The sequence below is a fragment of the Myodes glareolus genome, chromosome 2 (genome assembly GCF_982192425.1).
Source record: "Myodes glareolus chromosome 2, mMyoGla1.1, whole genome shotgun sequence".
Taxonomy (NCBI): Eukaryota; Metazoa; Chordata; class Mammalia; order Rodentia; family Cricetidae; genus Myodes; species Myodes glareolus.
This window is the reverse complement of record NC_142027.1, coordinates 88,008,177-88,031,994: the sequence shown is the minus strand read 5'-3', so window position 1 is coordinate 88,031,994 and position 23,818 is coordinate 88,008,177. Positions and strand designations below refer to the sequence as shown.

The 23,818-nt window shown below is 48.7% G+C and overlaps 2 long non-coding RNA genes across 3 annotated transcripts; both read left to right on the top strand.

The window, feature by feature from the left end:
* The first annotated feature begins 1,730 nt into the window (after nt 1–1,730).
* On the top strand, nt 1,731–11,713 carry LOC125390052 (uncharacterized). 2 transcript variants are annotated; one of them, XR_015000488.2, is made up of 6 exons: nt 1,731–1,933; nt 2,032–4,113; nt 5,759–5,921; nt 6,003–6,080; nt 6,668–6,833; nt 11,010–11,713. It is a non-coding gene; the product is annotated as an uncharacterized LOC125390052 (long non-coding RNA). The 2 variants fall into 2 exon arrangements; XR_015736911.1 differs by lacking the exon at nt 6,668–6,833 and adding an exon at nt 4,709–4,843 and having other exon boundaries at nt 1,773–1,933; nt 2,032–2,198; nt 10,947–11,713.
* Nucleotides 11,714–18,028: 6,315 nt separating this feature from the next.
* LOC146895538 (uncharacterized) lies at nt 18,029–20,314 on the top strand. The gene is made up of 2 exons (XR_015000489.2): nt 18,029–18,748; nt 20,040–20,314. It is a non-coding gene; the product is annotated as an uncharacterized LOC146895538 (long non-coding RNA).
* The last annotated feature ends 3,504 nt before the right edge of the window (nt 20,315–23,818 follow it).

The following is a 23,818-nucleotide window of genomic DNA, read 5'->3' as shown; positions in this document are numbered from 1 at the left end:
GAGACAGTGAACTGGAAATAGCACAGAGCCTTTTTTCTTATTAATTAGAATTTTCCATTTATTTTGCATTTTGATCACATTTTCCCCTCCCTCTCTTCTCCTGTCCCCGCCACCTCCCCTCTACCCCCCCCCCCCCCACTCCTCCTCTGCTTCTGTTCAGAAAGGGGCAGGCCTCCCATGGGTGTCAACAAGACACAGCATATCAAGTTGAGGTAGGACTAAGCTCCTTCCTTTGTACTAAGGCTGGGCAAGGCAACCCAGTACAGGGAATAGGTTCCCAAAAGTCAGCTCAGGAGTTTTTAAACTCTCAAGGCCGATTCAGAGTGACACACTCTATCAAGTCTGCACCTCCCAAACCTTCCCAAACAACCCATGACAAATACGGGAGCCTGTGGGGGACATTCTTGTTCAAACCACCACACGATGAGTCAGCTGGCAAGTTGTTGAGTCCTAGCCAGTAGGGCAGGACCCTTGGCAATGCCAGCAAACAGGAAAGGGCTGGCCGACCACAACAGCTACTGCAATCTCAGCCAGGCCAGGCTGGGCCCCAGAGATCAGTGGAGTCGAAGCCCTGAGGGAGCAGGGCTCTGTCCTTCTGTCCCTGGGCCTGCTGGCTCCTGTCTCCCAGGCCCCTGCAGTAACACTTAGCAGGCTGTGGAATGATGAAAGACTCCACTGCTGTAAACCTCTTGGCCTGGCCTAGAGAAAGCGCCTCCTTAAAGGAAGAGACAGTGAGGGGCCTCCCGCTATGGTCCCACCTGGGGAGGGCTTCTGTCAGGCTCCATCCTGGCAAGACATGGTTCATGTGGTTTTTCCTCCCCGCCTTTCTCTTGTTCTGGTCACTACAGCAGAGGCTGGAGAAAGCTAAACCCAGCAGGGCTCCGTTTGGCGTGGGATTGGGGCGGTCCTAGGAAGCTTACAGTGAAGATGACATCTTAGTGGGAGAGGGGCTCTCTAGAGGCCAGCCTGCCCATATTTTCAAACATGTGCATGCATGTCATTTAACCTGTGAAGGCTCTTCCAGCTTTCCCTTTTAGAGACCCTCATTCGATCCTTTTTAGGATATGCTGAAAATAAAAATTCACCTAATAATATTTGACAAATTAAAGGAAGGAGGAACCGCAAAAGGACTTGCTATTTGCAGTTTAAATTTAAAAGTAATCGTAGGGTTTGGGTTTTTTGTTTGTTTGTTTGATTTTGGTTCTGGGGGCTGACCCCAAGACCTCGCATGCACTCCCCTGCTGAATCAGAACCTCAACCTCGTGTACTTTGGCGAGAAGTGGGGGTAGCCCTGGCAGGCTAAAATTCGCTATGTAGGCTAGGCTGACCTCAAATTCACAAAGCTCTACCTGCCTCTGCTTCCGGGAGTGCTGGGTTTAAAAGCATTGCCACCACATTCTGTTAGTGGACACTTTTTATGAATGTAAAAAGGCCATATTCTGAGGCCTTTTCAGGGAGAGAAACGAGCGCGGTAAAACCCATCCCGATCTGCTCTCTGCTTTGCCTGTTGCGCACAAGTTTACCTTTCTTGCCCCAAAAGGACTAGTACTATCTGGCGAGGTTGGGCCTTGTCTTTTGCCAAGATGCATTTTCCAAAGGGGAGAACGGACTCTTACTTTGGAAAACACCAAGTCCTGTTTGTTTTCTGTTTCTTGAGAAGCCAGCCCTGGAGCGGCTGGCAGCGGCGAGCACAGCTCTCCAGCGTTGTGTAACGGCCAGGGAATCACGTTGCGCCCGCCGCTCCCACAGACTGCAATAATAAGCCCAAGCTTATTCAAATAGGAGAAACCATCCCAGCCAGCTCCGAGTCACGTGTCCGGGTCACATGGCCTGCCAGACAGAGCAGCCGGCTGGCAATCATTAACTAAGGCTTTCTCCCAGGGAGAAAAATGCAGGTTTTAAAGAGGCCGGGACTGCAGGATTGCAATAGAAGGTATCCGGGGTGGGTGGGTGACTTATTCTCTCTAATTGCTTTCTAAAGGAGATGGAAGAGCCCGCAAGCACCCCCTCATTGCTTGCTTTCTTCTCTAGAATTGCCAACTTGTGCTGCGCAGCTTGCTTTTCCAGACCCGCGCGGTAGCCAGGGCCGGAGTATCTGAACCTGGGAGCCAGAATGCTGTCCCAGAGCTGCGAGGATGGACCTCAGAGGAGTCCTGGGTTAAAACTCACGGAGAGCCAGGTGTTCTGTGCCTAAGGAAGTTAGTGCCAGGAGTTCCCCGAGGAGCGAGAGGGTGGGAGGAGGCACGTGCGCCTGTGGGAGCATTTGTGGAGTTTTCATTACCCCGAAATCTTGCGGTTGATAAGACCAGACACTGCCTGCCAGGCGGTTTTCTTGCTCAACCTTTGGATTTGGAAGTTGCTTTCTCCTTCTCTGGGTTGGACAGTGTTCCTTAGTGTTTTCGAAATCTGTGGAGCTGAGTTTGTTTGATTTTAGTATAGAAGTGACAATAATGGGCAGGATAAAAAAGGGCAAAGCTTTGTTGGAGGGAAGAGGGTAAAATGCAGAGAAAGGGCCTTATCAGTAAAACAAAAACAGAAATAAAAGACCACGTGCTTTCAAAATCTCAGAGTTCTAGTTTTCATATCGTGAAAAAGTTATTATTTTTTTTTCTTCCCAAATACAGTGCAGTAAGGTTCTGGTCTTGTGTGGGTGGAATGTGAGGTCAGCCCTGTCTACACAGCAAATCCCAGAACAGCCTAAATTCTACAGTAAGACCCTGTCCCAAAAATAAATAAATGAAATGACCATAGGTGTATCCTGTTGCCTATATAGCCCACCAGTTTATAATGTAGTTAGCCGATTCAGTGATTCTGCGATCCCACGAGAATATATTTGCAGGGTACTAATTCCCTTTCCTTTGGGTTTGTACTCAACAAGAAGACTTGCTTATAAAAAAAATCGATTATTCATGAGCTATATTTGTTGTTCAAGAAATGCAGTAAAATCCCATGTTTCTTAAGTTCTCCAAAAGTAGTTTTACAAGAGTGGGTTTTCATTCGATCTGTTGTTTTAAGACTGCAGTTAAGAGTAGTCTGTCTTAGTATGCTTTCAGCTGCTTGGATAAAACACCGTGACCAAAATCTGCTTGTAAAGAAAAGGGCTTACTTCAAGTTTACAACTCTCTGGTCAACGCCATTGCTGATGGAAGTCAGGGCAGCAACTCAAGGCAGGAACCTAGCAGCCGGGATGGGGGAACGATGCTGACTGGCTTGCTCCCCACGGCTTGCTCAGCCTGGTTTCTTATAGAACCCAGATCCACCTGCTCGGGGATGGCACCACCCACGTGAGCTGGGCCCTTCCCCCATCAGTCAGTGTGAGATGAGTCTCACTTAACCCAGACTGGTCTCTGTAATAACTCCTCATCCTCCTGAGTGCTGAGATTACAGGCATGCACCCCTGTAGTTGGCCAGTGTTTCGTCTTAGCTGCCCATCACTGAATTAATGGGAGAATGAAAGAATACGAAGAAAGATCCTGGTGAAAAGGAAACGAATGTACTATGGAAGCGGGAGGCATCTTTGATTGAGCAAATTCAGTAATGCTGAATTCTGTTGATAAATTGAAGCATACCAAAAAGTAATTTAGAAAAGCAAAGCCTGGCATGATGGCTCATGATGGCTGTAATCCTAGTGCTTGGGAGTTAGAGGCAAGAGGATCAGGGCTCAGCCAGCCAAGGTGACCAACAGCTTTAATACAGCATTGGAGGTACTCAGGAGGCAGAGGCAGGTAGACCCCTGTGACCTCAAAGCCAGTTTGGTCAATGTAGTTAGTTCTAGGTCTGCTGGGACCACACAGCGAGGCCCTGTCCTAAAAATAAAAGCAAAACAAACAAACAAACCCTAAAAACAAAAACAAACGTTCACAAATGAACAGTCACAAAGAGAGGTTCAGGAATTCATCGTCAGCCTTGGCCAGTTTGAGGCTAGCCTGGGCTGCCTGAGACCAGGTAGCAACAAAGCAAAACAAATCCCCATAGCAACCAATTGGGATGAGTTATGATAGAGACAGAATTTGTGAGACAAAGCTAGAAGCACACAGGGACGACAGCAGAAGTATGCCATTATGAGGGGTGTTGTGTACCCCGGCAGGTGTGACTGAACTGCAGCCATGTGCGGTGAGTGGGTGCCTTCCACACTGGCCTCACCCCATCCCTCGAAAATAACCATCTTCCTTCGGCATGGTCAGAACTGATAAGTTTTGAATCCCCAGTTAATGGAAATCTGCCGCCGATGTAATAAAGCCAATCGAACTGAATTATTAAATCCAGGTTTAATGAACAGAGCAAAGGAACTCCTGGGTAACCGTCAGGTGGGCAGGAGAAGAATCACGTGACAAATATGGCTACCGGGTCTTAAGTAGCCTATAGGTGGGGTCTTGAGCAGCTCCAAGGAGGGGCAGACTTTTGGCTGGCTTTCGGAAGGGCGGAGTTTGAAGAGGGCAGCTCCAGGGGAGGGGCGGCCGTTTGGTGCACTGAGGGTGAGGTTTGGAAGGGGAGGAGCTGAGATCCCAAACAAGGACTGTTTGCTGTTTCGTTCGGCTTCTGACCTGGACTCATGGATGAGTTACAATAAGAACAGCAGCTGCTTTTCTCGCTGTGAGCGAGTGCTCAGGCCCAGGGCGGTGGACATCAGTCGGCACGGGTTCCGCACATGACTTCCAGGCCTTCTGTTTGGTCAGCCGCTGCATCGAGTGCCTTTCTGTGCTCACAGGAAGAACACGAAGCACCCCACCATCGGAGGGGGTCTGTTACAGAGCCCAGGTGCTTGGGCAGAGCATCCTTGCCGAGGAGAGCTACTCGCCTCGTGGCCAACTAGGAAGCAGGAGAAAAGAATCGTGGCTCTTAGGTGATTAAGAATCTCTCCTGGCAGGGTGGTGGTGCTACCTGCTGCCTTTTATCTCAGCACTCAGGAGGCAGAGACAGGCGGATCTCTGAGTTTGAGGCCAGCCTGGTCTACAGAATGGGTTCCAGGATAGCCAGGGCTGCACAGGGAAACCCTGTTTAAAATAAAAGAATCCCAGCCTGGCCCAGTGCTGTAGAGTGGTGGGAGCACTTGCTGTGTGCAGGTTTGCTTCCTGCACACACACACACACACACACACACACACACACACACACACACGGTGGCTCACAACCACCCATAATTCCAGTGCCAGGTGATCTGATGTCTTCTTCTGACTTCTGTAGGTACCAGGTACATGGTGCACATACATATATTCAGGCAAAACATTCAAACACAAAAATAAATGTGTGTGTATGTGTGTTTTAGTCCTACAAAGACTTGATAGCAGTGGATGGTCATATGACCCCAAGGCTGGGCATCTGCCTATGCCCCTGAGTGGTCATGCCTGCATGGTATGAACTTGGTATTTAGTAGCGTCATGGCAAATCTGCCCTGCACACTCAAATGTATCTCAGAGTTATTCTCAAGGGCTGGGGCTGTAGCTCGGTGCTGGAGTTCTTGCCTAGTTTATATAAAGCACTACATTCAATCCTGAGCCACCCCCCTACCAAAACCTGGGGACCAAACAATTTAAATGTACTTGTGGTAAGCTTGCCTGGACATCTCATATGGGATAACTGTCCATTTTAAATATCAAATAATAAGAAGTCTCCGGTGGAATTGCAGGACTTAACCTGTGGAAGGTTCCTCTTTCAGAACTGACACTAGGAAGATAAAGAATAGGGGAGCAGGCAGGGCCTCATCCTGGAATTCTGCCCAGCACTCTAACTCACCCCCAGCACGGCTTTCCTACTCACAGCCTGCTTCTCAGGATGACCCTGAGTGGCTGTATTTGGCTTGCTCTGTGAGAAGACCTCTGGGGTTCCGAGTGTCTGCTGTCGGCACACTGGGGAGAGCCTTTCAAAACTGGAGTTAAAACAAAACAAAACACCAAAACCGAACATTTGATTCATGGGAGAGAGGTACAGGGGAGGGGAGGGGGATGGAGGTTGGGGGTGGGAATGGGAAGTAGGAGGGTGTCAGATCTTCCTTTCTCACTGCAGGTATGTGGCAGAAGTCTTGTTTCCAGACTGTGTGCAAGCGGAGTCTCTCCCCGACTTCATTACCTTTAAAGTAATCAGGTAATGGGGCCCATAGGCTGTGTCTAGATTAAGGCCCCACTCCTTTCCCAAAGGCAAAGGTCTCTCTGGGTTTTATCTGCCCGTGCCCCCAACCGTATCCACAGCAGGCGCCTTTTTCCCAGGCTCCCGATAGCCGGCCTCTTAAATATAGCCATTGGCCTTTGCTTTGGGCTCACCCAGCAGAAGGGCTCTTTTTGCTAAATCACTCACTCACTCACTCACTCAGCTCGTCAGGACAGCGTCCTTGACTTTAGAAAAACCGAGTGGGGAAGGAGCCTGGGAGCCCAGACGCACCAATTAGCTGAGTGGAAGGAGCCCAAGAACAGGCAGCAACAGCTCCTGTCCCAGAGGAGAGAGCTCGCCCCGAGGAGTCCTGAGTCCCGACTCAACGAGGTTCCAGCTCAGGGCAAGCAAGTGTGTGGGCACTGGTTCACCAGCGCCGGGCTCTTTTAGCGTCAAGGTCACTGACAGAGGGTGGGCGAAAGGAGCTGTCTGAGCCCTGTAGGCTTATTAGCAGCCTCCCTGGTGTTCACATAATCAGTTACTTCCGGTCTGGCAGTGTGGCTCAGGGTGCAATGTTTCCCTAGCATGTGACGGTTGAAGTCTGTACCCCAGTCTGGTTCCTAAAAAGCTGTGCGACCGTGGACAAGTTCCTTTGCCTCTACCTCAGTTTCCTTACTTGGAATGTGGAATCCATACTATTCTTTTGTAATGGAAGTGTCGCAAATGAAGCCACAAGAAATGTACTACAAAGTAAGTGAGGACCGACCTTCGGGCAAGTCCTATTTTTATGAAATAGAAAAAGATAGGTCTGACCAAACTCCAAATTCTGTCAAACTTGATTTATCAACATGGACATGAAAGGTATTGGATCCCTGGTTATCGGGGATGTATTTAGCCAAAGCAAACCGAATTAATAAATCCAGATTTAATAAACAGCAAAGCAGAGAAGAGCACTCCCAGGTGACCCTCAGGAAGGCAGGAGGGACAGTGTGAGAGTTTGTGGCAGCTCTATGGGCTTAAATAAGCAGTAGGCGGGGTCTTTTGCATCTCACAAGGAGGAGCCACCAATGGTGGGCTTTCTCAGGGGCGGGGTCTGGAATGGGGCTGGTGGAGCTTCCCAACAGGAAATAGCATCAACTTTATTTGTTTAAGCTTTATGGGTTTGTTTGTTTGTTTTTTACAGCAAGGTTTCAGGTCCCAGGCTGGTTCCAATTTTGTTAGCTGAGGTAGAACTGAAGTCCTCCTGCCTATACCACCAAGTGGTATTACAGGCCACCACATCTGGCAACTCTCACTTTTTTTTTTTCCAATTCAAAATTTACATGTGGATGTTTTGCCTGTCTGTGTATGCATGCAGTATCTGTGGAGGCCAGAAGAGGGCGTCATATCTCCTGAAACTGAAGTCAGAGTTATGAGCTGCCATGTGGGTGCTGGGAATGAGACCCAGGTCCTGTGCAAGAGCAGCCAGGGCTCCTAACTGCGGAACCATCTCTCCAGCACCTCCCTTTGTTTTTTGAGACAGGGTCTCACACTGTAGTCCAGGTTGACCTTCAGTTCACTGCTTAGCTAAGTCTGGCCTTGAACTCAAGGTGATCCTCCTGCCTCAGTCTCCTTGAATGAATGCTTGTGCAAGAGCAAATCATCATGTTGTGCTAAGAATCAACTTTATCATTTCTCTGTGTGTGTGGGGGTGCTGAGGTAGAACTTGGGACCTTGTGGATGATAAGTAAATGTTCTACCACTGAGCCATCCCTATCCTTTTCCGTGGCTTTCGCTGGGTCAAAGAAATGTCTTCTCCTTAGGAAACTTCCCAGTCACTCCCAAAGCTCTGCTCTGCTCCTCCCCAGCCACCACACTGCTGCCTGAGGGGTTGCTTGGCCATTGGCTCCTGAGTCTGCTAGTCTTGAGCCCTGAGATGTTTCACAAACAATTTAACCCCATCATGTCCACGAAAGGGTTTACTACGGCATTCCGCAAAGGGGAAAGAATTTTGTCTTACTGTGTAGCCAGTGCTGGCCTCCTTACAGCGGATTCTCTGGGGGGAGGGGTGTGTCATATTACAGGCATGTCACAAGTTTATTACTATCCTTTTGTTTGTTTTTTTCAAGATAGGGTCTCTCTGTGTTGCTGTTCTCAAATTCACTCTGTAGACCAGGCTGGCTTCAAACTCACAGAGATCCACCTGCTTTCCCTGTGCATGGATTAAAGATGCGCCACCATTGATTAGAATCGCCTTTTTAAAGGGGGGGGGGGGGAGCTCCAAGTTGTGGCGATACTCTCACCTCAGCCTCCCAAGAGGTAGGATAAAAGATAATTTAAAAACAAAAAGAGAGAGTGGGAAGAAGGGAGAATCAGGAGAACAAGCAGCAAGCTGTCCTGGAATGCTTCTGTAGGACTAAGGGTTAGTGTGTGATGTGGAAAGGTGGCCCTGGCTAAGTCGCCAGGAACCAGCCAGAGGCAGGAAAACAAAGACTACTCTGTCTTGCCACTTGGAAGATGCGGGTATGTCAGTTTGAATTTGCCTGACTTCAAAGCGCAGGGAATGGTGGATATGGAACAATGTTGTAGATACCATTTTCTACAGGGAGATTTTCTGCCTTAAAAATGTTTTTTTTTAACACTTATTTATGAGTGTGTATGTGTGGTGTGCCTGTGGGCGTGTGCTTGCGCGCATGGGAGCAGGGGGCACGTGTGCCATGCACGGCACAGATTGTGGTGATCAGAGGACAACTTTGTGGAGTGGATTCTAGGAATAGAGTCCAGATCATTACCTCTCCAGCCCTGGGACTTTTTTCTTTTTTATAATTTATTCACCTTCATTTTATGTGTTGGAGTGTTTTGCCTGTGTGTGTATATATGTACCACAAGTGTGTCTGGTGGCCATGGAGGCCAGGAGATGGCATCAGATCCCCTGGAATTGGTGTCACCGGCAGTTCTAAGCTGCCATGTGGGTACTGGGAACCGAACTTGGGTCCACTGAAGAGCAGCCGGGGCCCTTAAGCATCTCTTCAACCCCGCTGAGAATTTCAATGTAGAAAAATCCTGTCTTCTTGGTGGGAAAATTCACCCGTGAGTGTGACATGCTAAGTCGGAGCATCTGCCTTGGCTTCAGGATACTGCAGTTAGGTGGAAGTGGATCTGAGAGATGCTAGCGTGAACCCCTCCCTGGCAACCAGAATGACAACAGCGCTTTCACTGAGCACCACCTTGCACAACTTAACCTGCTTCCTAGCCAAGGCTCTCCCTCCTGCATGAACAGTCTTGCCAGGCCTGGAAGCCTCTTGGGTACTTCCCCCACAAGTGTGACATCGGAAGTTCAGATCCGTAAACACTGGGATCATTTTAAAAGTTCCGAGGGCACAAACAGATGGTGTGATTCCGACCCAGACGGTCTCATTCTGGCATCTTCGGCAGACAATAAGAGTGACTTCCTCCAAGGAGAAGCCCAGGGTCCAGAGCTCTATAGCTGGAGTCAGCCATGGCCAGCTGTGGATCGCGCAGAAAAGCAGGCCTGACCTTCTGCCCCCTCAGTTCCCTTTCCGCTTCCTTACTCTGACCAGCAATATCCAAGGCCTTGGAATTCTAGCCAAATCTGTTGGCCAGTGGAGAAGAATGAAGGCGTTGGGGCTGCAAGATGACTTATCCCATTTTTTCGATTATTTATTTTTACTTTGCATATGTGAATGTTTGCCTGAATGAATGTGTGTGCGCCACATGTGTGCAATTCCCATTAAGGATGGAAGAGGGTTTAAGAGCCCCAGAAACAGGGCTGGAGAGACGGCTCAGAGGTTAAGAGCACTACCCGCTCTTCCAGAGGCCCTGAGATCAATCCCCAGCAACCACATGATGGCTCACAACCATCTATAATGAGATCTGGTGTTCTCTTCTGGAGTGCAGGCAAACAGGAAGGGCTGTATACATAATAAATAAATCTTAAAAAAAAAGGCCCGGAAACGTATGTATGGACAGTTGTGAGCCACCATGTGTGTGTGCTGAGAATTGAACCCTGGTCCTCTGGAAGCAGTCAGTGCTTTTAATCACTGAGCCATCTCTCCAGCCCCAAGATGACCTATGGCACATGCTGAGTGCTTTTGTTAAAAGGCTCTGGCATAGACAAGGCAATCGCTTTCCTGTGAAGGCTCTTTCCCAGCCCTTTCAAAAAATCTGAGACAGAGTCAATCTGTAGCCCAGGCTGGCCCAGAACTCCCTACCCTATTACCTTTTCTCAAGAGTGCCACATGCCCTGCTTAATTTTTTTTTTATTTTGAAATAATGTTGGACTCACAGACAGGTTAAACTGGCACATAAGGCTTTCATATAGCCCTCACTCAGCTTCCTCTAGTGTCTGAATCTATAATGCTGGCATGACCCAAACCAAGACATTAGCTTTGATAAATTACTGTTATTTATTTATTTATTATTTTTGAAACAGGGTTTCTTTGTATAGCTATGGCTGTCTTGGAACTCACTTTGTAGATCAGGTTGGCCTCGAAGAACTCAGAGAGCCACCTTTCTCTCCCTCCCAAATGCTGGGATTAGAGGTGTGCGCCACCACCGCTTGGCAAATTACTGTTATTTAAAGTACACCAAGTTTCCACCGACGTCCATCCTCGCTGTCTCTCATCGCTTTCTCTCTGTGGCACCGGGCATGGAACCATGGCTCTGCTCACACCAAGGGAGGCTCTCGAGGCTGAGGATACCCCAACCCTGGTGTCTTCCCAACTCCCCATTCCTGGACTGACCTGGGAATCCCACAAGGCATTTAGCTACTTAACTTGGTCTCTCCCAGGTGGTGGCAGATTCTAGGTCTCTTTATTCATGATTTGTCACTGCTCATTATGTTGTGGGCTGTCCCTCCATTAGGGGTGGTCTTCCTCCAATGAAAGCTGCCCACCAAAGCTCCACTCTACATCCCAACCCCCTCAGGCATCCGAGAGTCCAGCTCCCTTCACTCCCTTCTTCACCAGTCTGTACTTGCTGTTCCTGATCAAGGTGACAAGACCCAAACAAACGTCTTCTACTCTGGCTCCTGAGCAGCTGACACTTTCCAAATTGTTTTCTTGCCACCGGATCCCGCAGATGCATACACCGAACAGCTCACGGGCACCGAACAACTCACAGGCACCGAACAAATCCTCCCCCGGCTCCACCCTTTCTTCTTCCTGTGCTCCGTCCCAGGAAACCGCACCACCAAACCCATCAGAAACTGGCAACCGAAGAACTCAGAGCGTGGTTCCAACTTCGGGCCACCAGTTTCCCAACATGAAAAATGGCCTCAGCTGTCTGACCTTACAGGCTTGCTTTTTGGCTAATGATGGTGCTAGTTATGAAAAGCAGTAGTTATTATCACTAACCCTCGTCTGATATGCCCTTATTTTCCTATACTTCCCAAACACATTTTGCATCTGATTTAATTTTCTTGGTCCTCTGATTATTTCTGCTGGGATTTTCCTCCTGACATAGGCTAACAAGGACGAAAGTGCTAAGGTAATAAGCAGACAAGGATCGGAAGAACATACTGGAATTCCTATTTATCTTCTTTTCAATCTCCTATTTAGCCTTTTATTTTTGTGTATGTTATAACTGATTCCATAAAAAATTGAAATAAATACATCCTTGCTGCTTAATAACTTTTCAGTTAATGAGCAACTGTATACATACTGCTGGTTCCTTAAGATTCTAGTAGAGCTGCCGGGGCAGTGGTACACGCTCCTCATCCTCCTCATCCTCCTCCAGAGGTAGGGGCAGGCAGATCTCTCTGAGTTCCAGGCCAGCGATGGCTACATAGTGAGACTGTCTCCCAACCAAACCCAAACCAAACAAAACGAGATTGTAATGGGGCTGAAAACTCCCTGTTACACTGTGTAGGGTAGTAGGTGTGACCTTAGAGGGGAACATATAATATAGGTGAAGATGTCACTGTAAGCAAACCGTTGGTCATTTTGCCAGTTCCACGGAAGCACAGCACAGACAGCCCCACACAGTAAGCAGTACTTGATGATGACGGTTACACACAATGGCCACTTGCTCATGCACTTGTTACATTGTCATTTTTAATATGTATTTATTTTGTGTATAAGTGTATGAGTATGTGCATTGAGTGCAGTACCAGTGGAGGCCAGAAGAGGGTGCTGGATTCCTGGAGCTCGACTTAACAGTAGGCTGTTGCAAGTCACCTAATACGGGTTTTGGGAACTGATCTCATCTCCTGAAAGAGTAGCAAGTGCTCTTAACCACTGAGCCATCTCTTCAGCCTCATTACACTTTCAACTTTATTATCATTATTGTTGCTGTTATTAGTACTGCTATTATTATTATTTTGGTTTTGGGAATGGGCCCCGAGGCTTTCTTTATGTTAAGTATGTGCTCTAAGCTAAGCTATACCTCAGCTTTACTATTATTTTAGAAACTGTTTCTATTTATTAAAGATACTATTAGTGGGCTAGGGAGATAGCTTAGCAGCTAAGAGTGTTTGCGGCTCTTTCAGGGTTCTCTTCCCAAAATGCAGCTTGGTTGACTCACAGCCACCTGTAACTCTATTTCCAGGGGATCCGGTGCCCCCTTCTGGCCTCCGTGGGCACCCATATGGACATGGCAGCCATACATGTCGCAGGTGCATACACATACATACAAGTCAACAGCTCTGAAACAATGAGTGAACTGTGAGCAGCCTGCCCAGCTTCTCCTGCACAACCTGCCACACCTGCTGGTGTTTATAGCGATATTGCATCAGGAGGCCACGTGGAGTGATTGACCGGGGCCATCTGGGGCTGTGATGTTTACCCAGCAGTCAGGCTGACCACCAATGCCTCTTACAATGTGTTCCCGTGTTACCTGATGCTTGATTGAAACTGTTGAAAGTTCACGTTCAAAAGACAGGATTGGGTAAGGTGCCACCACTCTGGCCACCTCCGGCACACTGCTGTTTTGGCAGTGTACCTTTCCACGTCCACCTGAAGATGGTTGTGGCTCAGTCAGGGGTAAATTGCTGACGACCAGATCTACTTCGGCTGGCCATGAGCATGCTAGATGTGTGGGTGGGAGGAGAGCAGCAGCCAAATCCCCCCAAGGCTGTCTCTGTCTGGGAGTTAACTCACCTGCTACATGGGATGTACATCTGTGTATTTCCCTTAGTGATCACCCCACTTCCTTCTCTGCCCTTCCAGACACTGGAACCCAGAGGCACCATCTTGGTCTAGAGAGGCCCTGAGATGGAAGTCAGTCCTAGAAAGAGACCTGAAGTCTAGCATGGGAAGGGTTCAGACGGAGGCCTCACTAGGGCTGGCAGGTCTCGGGTCGGCTTCCAGTGCAGCCTGCAGCCAGCACACGGGAACGATCCCTTTGCCTGTCTCTTACCACGCTGCAGGAGAGCGTATCTTTTAGGCTGTACCTGAGGATGGCCTCAGGCTTCTGATGAGATCATCAGTGTGGGTGTAGATAATAGTTCTGCCTGGTGTAAGTCCAGCTCTCCCTAAGGCCACCACCACCACCACAGCCCTTTCAGACTACGAGAAACAAACTGTTCTAAAGGGCTCACAGGGTTTAGGTGTCAGAGCCAAGTTTGTGAGCAGAGACCAAAGGGCATAGTAGAAGGATGTGGAGAACAAAGGTGTTCGGATTGGAATCCACGCTGTGTATTTACCGGTGGTCTGACTTTGGCCGCATCTTCTCTTTCTACTCCTCCTCCTCAGTTCCTGTTTATTGCTCTGAAGGGGATTGAGCCAGGGAGAATGAGTTGAAGAAATGAGTGGACGAAAGTCTCGCGTAACAGCCAAGTTTATTCAGAGCATTGGACAATTTGTCCTCCAAAGAGGATTCACACGAGTAAAATGCACAGCCAGGGGGACAAGTCACATGAGGGCAGAAACATGTTTTTCCATAGAGGCACATAAACAAGTAAGGATAGCCAGGTGTGATAAACTGCAGTGAACTCACTCCCATTGGCTACGCCTGGGAGGGGCGTGACAGCACATTCCAAGAACAGTTCTGTGGTTTTGAAGAAACTGAGGTTACAAGACTCTGTCTTGTTTTCTTGGGGTTTGTAACATGAGGGCCAGCTTGTTGGGGTATCTGTTCCACCTGGTGCCCCACAACCGGCAAGCCCCAAAGAAAATCACACAGAAATCTCCATAAGTTATCAAACTGATTGACCCATTAGCTCAGGCTTCTTATTAGCTCTTATAGCTTATATTAACCCATTATTCTTATCTATGTTAGCCGCATGGATAGGTACCTTTCTCAGCGGGGCAGCTTACATCTTGCCTCTTCGGTGACCTGGGCAGAACTGTGGAGGGAGCTTCCCGCTTCCCAGAACACTCCTGTTCTTATCACCCCACCTCTACTTCCTGTCTGGTTGACCCACCTATACTTCCTGCCTGGCCAATCAGCGTTTATTCAAAATAAACAGACTGACAGAATACAGACAATTCTCCTGCACCAGGGGTTTTCTCACAAACAGAATTCTCCTCACATGATCTCACATGATTCCATTCTTGGACCGTGTTCCCATGACCCATCTTTTCTCCAGACAAGTTCTTGATCTTGTTGAACTCATGGTTATCCACTTTGGCTCCTTAGTGCTGGGATTACTCGTGTGGCACAACATGGACTATGAAGGTGGTTTTTTTTTTTTTGATTTACTATTTATTTATCTGAGACAGGGTCTCACTATGCAGCTCTGGCGGCCTCCTGGGTGTGTGAGTATGTGCACATCAGGGCTAGTATCCATGGAGCTCAAGGCATGGGGTCTCCTGGAGCTGGAGTTACAGGTGGCTACTATGAGCTTCCAGAAACGGGTACTGGGATCCTATATGAGAGCAGCAAATGCTCTTAACTGATGAACCATCTCTCCAACCCCACTACATTCATTAAAAAAAAAAAAATCTTTGCTTGACCCAGTTTCTTCAGTTTCATCCTTGCCATAGAGCAGTGGTTCTCAACCTTCCAAATACTGTGATCCTTTAGTACAAAGGTCCTAAGCTCAATTCCCAGCAGCCACACGGTGGCTCACAACCACCTGTAATGAGGTCTGGTGCCCTCCAGAGGAAGAGACCTGGTCAGTCGTCCTCATCCACTAAGACCATGAAACCCAATATGGACAAGTTCAACAGAACCGCCATATACGGGCTGCCCATGCATGCATTTTTTAAAAAACGAATTGCAATGTAAATATCTGATAAGAAGGATATTTGATACATTTGAGAATTGCTGTCATAGCGACTTGTGACGATTTGATGAAGGTGTTTGGTGTCTGCTCTCTAGGGGTTGTTGATGCTTAGAAAAACAGACCATCAGGCATGGTGTCATCCCTCATGGTTGACTTTGCACGTGACCTTGAACATCACCTGCTCATCTCGGTCTCATCCAGCCTGGAAAAAAAAAAAGCCTCTTTTGGTTTATTTGTTTTTAAATTTTATTGTTTTAATTTTATAAGTATAGATATTTTGCCTGCATGTATGTTTGTGCACTACATGCATGCTTGGTACCCAGGGAGTTTAGAAGACGGTGTTGGATCCTCTGTGACTAGAGTTAGAGACAGCTGTGAGCCTCTCTGTGGATGCGGGGAACTGAACCCAGGTCCTCTGGAAGAGCAGCAGTGCTCTTAACCACCAAACCATCTCTGGGCCCATTGCTGCCCAGCTGTCGGGAGGCAGGGAGGCCAGTAATTGCAAACTATTCCTTTGCCTTCTCAGTTTGTTTTTGGAATGCGGCAGAACATAAAAGAATGGCTTCGCGAGTTATATGTATTTATTAAGTTACCATTAGGTACTGAAGATAGAGCAAGGAGTGACAAGCCTCGCTCTCAAGAGTCTCACAGTCAAGGGCATGAGGGGGACAAGCACAGAACCACAGGACAAGTTCATGTTCAAGGTCTCAGGCTATATCCATGGGGCAAAGAGTCGGAAGAGGGGCATCTGAAGAGCTACAAACGTCTTCAAAGGTGGGAGGTGAACAAAAGTTATGAGGGAACCCCAGGACCGCTGAGAGGTGTGTTGAGCAGGAGGTGGGGCTTCCTGGGTGACTCGAGAGGCTTAGGCAGCTGGGTGGATGGTCATGTTTCCAGCCACACTTGTGTTGAACATAGCGACACAATTATGGGTTATTCTTAGTGACTTCTGCTGGGTCACTTCTGCCTCTGGAGTTATTTAATTATCCTATCTTATTTTTTTTCCAATTAAAATTCTTTCCTACAGCCAGCAGGAGCTGTGGCTAAGAACAGGATGAGGGCAGAAGTCTTCATTTCTCTTTATATTTAATTAAAAAATTTAATAACATTTGAGCTCACTTCTTTAGTTTCAAATCATGCCGGCCTGCTGGAGAGTGGAAGGGCGTGAGTGTGAGGGCCTGGGAAAGGGCCCTACTGTCCCTTCTGTCCCCAGAAAAGTGTTCAGGACATCTGACCACAAGGCCAAGCACAACCCTCTGGCTTCTGAAATCTGTAACATCGTCTTTTGTGGGAAACTGGAGGGGACATGTGTTATGAAGGTGGGCTGGGACTGGAGAGATGGCTCAGTGGGTTAGTGTACCCAGTGCTCTTGCAGAGGACCTGAGGTCACTTCCAAGCTAGGCGGCTCACAGTTGCTGGTAATGCCACCTCTGGGGGGGGTCTGTACTCATGAGCAGAAGCTAACATACGAACTGACACACATGGGCATAATTTAAAACAATTTTCAAAGTTAAATGTGCCCCGAGGGTCAGTAAGACGGCTCACTGGGTCAAGGTATTTGCCTACTGAACTCAGTTCAATTCCTGGAACCCACATAGGAGAGAGAAGGGACTCCTGAAAGATGTCTTTTGACCCCCTCCCCACTGCACCACAACTTCCCTCCCCCGCAAAAAGAATGTGAAAAAAATAAAGGGTTCTGAGAAGGTATTGCCCCTTTATCACTCTGTATGGCACCCTCATGGCCACTGCATTTACAAAAACAAAATAGAAAATAAAAACATCAGTTAAACTTTTCTCCGATTTGAGTAAACTTGAAAGGAAGCTATTTTCTAAGTCCGGCAGAGGATATTTCTGCCACCTGTGATGTCACAGGCTTTAGTCCCAGCCCTGGAGATGACAGGGGGACATAGTGAAACCAGAGGGGGCGGGAGGGAGGGATTCATTCCTGTAATCCAAGCACATGCAGGTTAACCTGAGTTACACATTGTCTCAAAATAGGATACATATGAAAAATTGATGCCAGGCAGTGGTGGCGCACACCTTTAATCCCAGCACTCGGGAGACAGAGGCAGATGGATCTCTGTGAGTTCAAGGCTAGCCTGGTCGACAAGAGCTAGTTCCAGGACAGGCTTGGACAGGCTCAAAAACTACAGAGAAACCTGGTCTCAAGAAAACAAAAACAAAAAATTTGGTAGAAATTAATTACGAAGAACCTGAGTGCACTAAAAATCTATAGCCATGCATCTTAGCAAATCGGCTCCGGCTGAAACTGAGGCTGGTGACTTGGGTGTCCTTTACTTTAGTGAGCTGCAGCGCAGGTCTGCTTAGCCTTAAGAGCCTGAGATTGACCTCTCAAAGAAGCTCCAGTTGGCAGGTGCGATGTTTGTGTTGCGAATGCACCGGCCTGCCGCGGCATTCTTTCCTTCCAGTACACCTTCCTGTACACCACTCTCTTCCTGAAAGCAAACAGACTTTGATACTGGATTCTCAAGTGTGTCCTGAAGTCTCCCTAAACACAAAAGCATGCACTCTGCTTTAAAAGTAATAGTCCCTATGGTAGTCTGACTGTGTGGTGTAGGTCTGAGAGGAGATCATCAAGTAGCTATGCCCAAACAAAAGTCAGCAGGGAGCCTGCCGGTCCACAGCGAGGTGTGCACCAAGGGCAGGAACGGTTGGTTGCAGAGGCTCCCAACAGAAGGCCTGGTTAACCTGCAACCACACAGAGCAGGGGCCAAGGCGTGTCTCGGCACTTTGTGGTGTACTTGGAACTACACAGCTGAGGGATTAGAAGTTGTTTGCTTGCTCGGTGCAAAACAAGAGGCTTAAAGGAAGTTCAACGGCAACCGAAAGTTGACTCGTGATCTGTAAACCAACTGGCTATGCTTGATGAGCCCCGTGAATTGATAACCTTTTATAGCCAAAAGGTCCTGCAGCCCTGCTAAGCAGCCGCCTGTGACATTCCTGCTTAGTTTTAAGCCTGCCATTTGCCACCGTGGAACCAAAATGAAGGACATTTATCCTGCCCGGTTTTTTTCGAGCACTCCTCTTGAGGAGTCCTCAAGGATTGCAGCTGGTGTTTCTCATGGTTCCTGGGCTGTAACTGTAGAAGCGTAGCCTGGTGGTCACAACACATGACCCAGGGAACTGTCACATACCGACATGCTTCCTGCCACACGACCTTTTTTAGCCCATGGCGCCATTGCCCATCTGCAGCCACCCTTTCTGCAAGAACACCTTTGATTTCCCCAGGGCAAGAGAGAGGTGCACGCTGGCGCTACAGAATGGAAAGCTGGAACCCACAGGCCTCTCTGCCACGTTATCCTGTAGCTAGGCCAGGTCTTAACGGGTAGGACTTGGTGCTTGTTTATTTTTATTTTTATAAAAGGAGCTATTTTTAAGTGTGAGGCACTTCTTATCTTTGAGTTAGTTCAAACACATTTCCTACCAAGGAGCAGGCGGCGCTGCTAGGATCCAGAGTGTCTCGCGCCGATCACAGCCTGTAAGTGCCGTGGAGGACGCTACCAGGGTGGCCATGCAGGAAGGCTGGGGCTTACGACAAGAGGATTTCCTGAGCTCCGCTAGCATCTGTTCCTCGGGAACCGAGGCCCGGCTTGTGGGGGAGGGGATATGGGTTGAGCCCTGCCCTTGGGGTGGAGGATTTGTAAGATGGAAGCATTCAGAGCTGGCTAGCTCGGTTTGTCAGCTTCTATTTCCTGTCATAAAGCAGTTCCTTGTCTGGGGTTGTAAAGAGCTGACAGCCTGCACACAGGAATATTGCTGGCTTTCCCTGGTGCCATCTTGCCCACTCCTAGCACACGTTCTTTCTCTTTCTTTTTTTTTCTTTTCTTTTTTCCCGTTTTCTTTCTTTCTTTCTTTCTTTCTTTCTTTCTTTCTTTCTTTCTTTCTTCCTTCCTTCCTTCCTTCCTTCCTTCCTTCCTTCCTTCCTTCCTTTCTTTCTTTCTGTTTTGGTTTTTGGTTTTTCGAGACAGACTTTCTCTGAGAAGCCTTCCTGTCCTGGAACTCGGCCTGGAGACCAGGTTGGCCTCGAACTCACAGAGATCCTTCTGTCTTTGCTTCCTAAGTGTGTGTGTGTGTGTGTGTGTGTGTGTGTGTGTACTCACACGAGCATGCTACCACCTCCCAGCCCAGTACTTTTTCTTCACCCACTGACGCCCTAAAGCTGCCCTGTAAACCCGGCACTATGGTCACTCCATATGACAGAGGAGAACGGAATCCCAGAAAGGACATTTGCCCCAAGTCATACAACTGCTCAGTGACACATCTGGGACCACACTCTCATCATAGCGAGAGACTGCCTCCTGAGATTCAGTCTGTAGGTGGCACGTGGGCAGGAAGTACTTCATGCATATCAGAGCATAAAGCATATGTTGCCCAGACCGGAAGCATGGCATCAGCTGGCTTAGCTGCCCAGAGTCACAGGTGACCCTTCCAGGCCTGACAGGACAGTTGTGTCTGTGCTCTGTGGCTTCCACTGGGGATTCAGTGCAGGTCCCCATGGATGTCAGAATCTAGACGCATCTGCACCTTTTCCGTAAGTCTATGTAGTGTTTGCACAGAATCTACACATACCTCCTACATACTTCAACCATCTAGGTACTCTGAGGCCGTGTGATGTCTCTGTGCTGCAGCATGTCCAGAAGAGAGGGGCTGAAGGCTCCAACTGGGCTGACGTCATGGGAAGTCATGTATGTGTCTCTGTACCTCTGTTGTTGTAACAGAACACCTGAAACTGGGCAGGTTATGAAAAACTTTATTCTCCACTCTTCCAGACGTTAAAGAGGCCAACGTGGAGGCCGTCCTGCTGCATCAGCCCGTGGTGGAAGGAAGACAAGGAAGCATGGGAGGGGCAGCAAGACCACTCTTGGGCTAATTAACCCCCAACAGCTATCTATGCTGAGGCAGGCAGGGTCCTAGGGACCTAGCCGCCTCTCGTTAGAGCCCCATCTCTCGGCACTGCTGCCCCAGGAGTCAAGTTTTCAACACATGTGCTTTGAGAGACCCATGTCAATGATCACATCAGATGAATAAAGCAGGCGGGACACGATGCTTGATTGGCTACGCTGAGAGGGCTGAGAAAAAGAACTGAGAAGGCAGACAGTCCACAGGTTGGTAGCTCGAGTGGACAGGCAGATGCTGATGTGACTCACTGGGTTCAAAATTATGGGGCAGAGGGTAAAGGCGGGTGGGAGAAATGAATCCCAATGTCCTGTAGCACAGTAGGATGGATAACCAGAGTTTATGCTTCAACATAGCTGAGACCTTGCTAAGGATTTGCAGCACAAGGTGATGAATGACTGAGATGATGGGTATGCTAATTAGCCCAACTCAATCATTTACATAACCTAGATACTTAGTAATATATCACACTGTATTCCACGAGCAGATCCTAGCACTGTAAGCTGAAAATTAAATGAAAGACAATAAGAGCTAGATGTAGCGACTCATGCTTGTAATCCAGCACTTGGGAGTCAAGGCAAGAGGAATGTTGTGAGTTTAAGGCCATCCTGGTTGAGAGTGAGCATCTAGGCTACCTGGACTACAGACTGAGGCCCTGTCTTAATAAAACTAACGAATGAATGAATGAATGAATGAATGGAGGGGGAGCTAGGATGATGCAGGAGACAGCAAAGTTTGAGGTTCCTGCTGGGTGTTTAGAGGTCCAGAAGACCCTGGGCGCTATGTCAGCATTGGGGGAGGGGAGGTTCTGCTGCAGGATGAGTGGTGGGGAGGCAGCCTGGTGGTCTGTGGTGCTGTGGCGAAACTTCACCTGGTTTTGGCTCGAGCACCTCCCAGTAGCTCACTCCAGTGAGAAGAGGTGGCTCTTCAGACTGCAGCCTCCTTCCTCAAGGCCTGGGACGGCGCCCCAATGCAGTTGTGCCACAGAGCCCCGGAGAAGGGTGGGCTTGGAAAGAGCGGGAGGCACAGACTTCTATCGGCCACAGGCTTCCTCTGTAAACCCTGGTCAGAGTCATGAAGACCTTGTTCTTCAGGGTCCAGGCAATCCTTCCTTCCGTCAAGGCTTCTCCAGTGTGCAGGCCAGCTTCCTCCCAGGGTCTCTGGGATGGGTACGAGCACAGGCTTGGCCCAAGCCTGGGAGTTATTTCTGGGCGTCAGAAGTGGGGGTGGGGGGGTTGGTTTGGAAAAGCTAAAAGGAGCCTTCCAGTTCTCAGTTGGTGGGGAACCCCTGCTGGGGGAGACAGGGCCCGGGGCCCTTCTTTAACGGGTGCCATTTTCATTGGGCAGAGTGTTCAAAGTGCCTTCCGCCAGCCTGATGGCACTGCCTGTCCCTCGTGGCATCTCTACATTTTCATCCCCTTTATCCTTGAAGTTAAACAAGTCTGCAGTCGTCCTCAGTCCCGTGCAATAGCAGAGGACACGGGACAGCACTCAAAGCTGTGGGGCCCTTTGGAGGGTGAAACATTGGAGCATTCATTTTCTTTTACACAATCTAAGAGCAATTTTATGAGGAGAAAGTAGACTCCAGAATATGTGGATACAATTTAAAAATCACCGCCAACTGCCCGTGAAAGAAAGATTGAGCTGTCACACCAGGCCACACGGAGTCTCTCTGTGTTTCTGCTAATCTGCGTGAGCCGCCCACACGTGTGTCTTAGCCTATCCGTGTTTGCTCGCAGACAGCAGGCGCAAGTGCCAAAAGGCTAAGGACATTTTCAATGGAATGTTCTGAAGTTGGGACCGTTTTCAGGCAGTAACGTGACATCACCACCCGGAGAGTGGATCGCCACCCTGAGCCGGTGTGCTAGTTAGGCACAAAGTAGAGCCACCGGGAAGAGCAAACACTCACTGAGAAAAATGCCGCCAACAAACTGTCCCCTAGGCAAGTCTGGGGGGGGGCATTTTCTTGATTAATGATTAATGTGTGAGGGCCCAGCCCACTGTGGACAGTGCCACCCCAGGCAGGTGATCCTGGACAGTATACGAAAACAGACTGAGTAAGCCAACGGGAGCAAGCTGGGAAGCAGGGTTCTTCCATGGCCTCTGCATCAGCTCCTGCCCCTAGGTTCCTGCTTTGGTTTCCCTTAGTGATGGACGGCAAGCTGTACACTGAAATAAACCCTTTCCTCCCCGAGTTGCTTTTGGTTGTGGTGTTCATCACAGCAGCAGAGAGATCAGATCAGAATGGATGGGGGCAGCAGCCACCACAATGTCATCTGACCTCCGTAGCCGCCACTGTTGGCCCCGCCACCACCCAAGTCCAGCGTGCAAGGTAGGGACAGAATTTGAGAACTAGCGTCCTAAGGATTACGTTGTTTCACACTTTTAACTGTGAGGAAGTGGCTATGCTCCTATCAGCCAAGTGTCCTTTAGGATGGGCTGTGAGAGAGAAGTGTGTCCTTAGGTGACATGGTCCTAAACACCAGAGAACACGTTTGTGCAACCCACAGGGTAGACGCCACTGTATACTGGTGGCGCGCAGCCTACTGGCTCTGTGCTGCCTCTACAGTGCTTACTGAATCGATGACAACCAGGATTTTAACAGAAGAGTAAGTGTTTTCTGTATGGAGACAGAACAGCTCCAGTGAAAATACAAGCAAGCACTGTGGCAGGCAGGGCATTTGCAGGTCAATTAAAATCCTCGGCACCTGGCGCCTGAGGTGGACATGTAGCTCGGGGGATTTGGTCCCTGGCTCCTTCTGTCCTCTCAACTCACACATCCAAAAGCAATCCTTCTAGGGTCAGTTCATAGGTCACTTACCATTTCCTAGCTGTGTGACCCTAGAAACATACTTGACCCCTCTGATCCTCAATGACAACCTATGTAAAGTAGAAAAACAATAATGTCTATTTCACGGGTAAATCTGAGATCCAAGGTTTCAGGAAGGTGTGTGGGAAGCTATCCACATATTCTGATCGATCCAGACTACAAAATGTCCCAAGGCTCAGACTCTTTTTTTTTAATATTTACTTATTTATTATGTATACAATATTCTGTCTATGTGTAGGCCTGCAGGCCAGAAGAGGGCAGTAGGCGGATGGTTGTGAGCCATCATGTGGTTGCTGGGAATTGAACTCAGGACCTTTGGAAGAGCAGGCAATGCTCTTAACTAGTGAGCCATCTCTCCAGTCCCAAGGCTCAGACTCTTTAAACACCTCTGTAAAAGGAATGACGTGGGAGAGGTCGTACAGGACAAGGGGGACAGGGAGCTTGGATAGCTGTGGGAATGTGTACAGTCACTAGAAGGCATAAAAAAATGCAAAGTCAAGGTTCCGAATAAGAAATAGAGCAGAAAATGAGTCGCAATATAGAATGCTATGAGCAGGTGAGGGGGTGGGAGTTGCAACCGGCAATGGAGAGGAGATGTGTTGGGGGGATTCTGGTCAAGTTCTGAAAGGAAGGAAGGAAGGTAGGAAGGAAGGAAGGAAGGAAGGAAGGAAGGAAGGAAGGAAGGAAGGAAGGGTGGGTGGGTGAAGAAACAACGAGTGTGTGCTAAAGGGAAGGAAAGAGCAATGTGTGCAGGAGCCAGCTACGGGGCTGAGCCAGCACAGCCATGTTCATTAGAAAGCCATGTAATCCTGTTACCACACA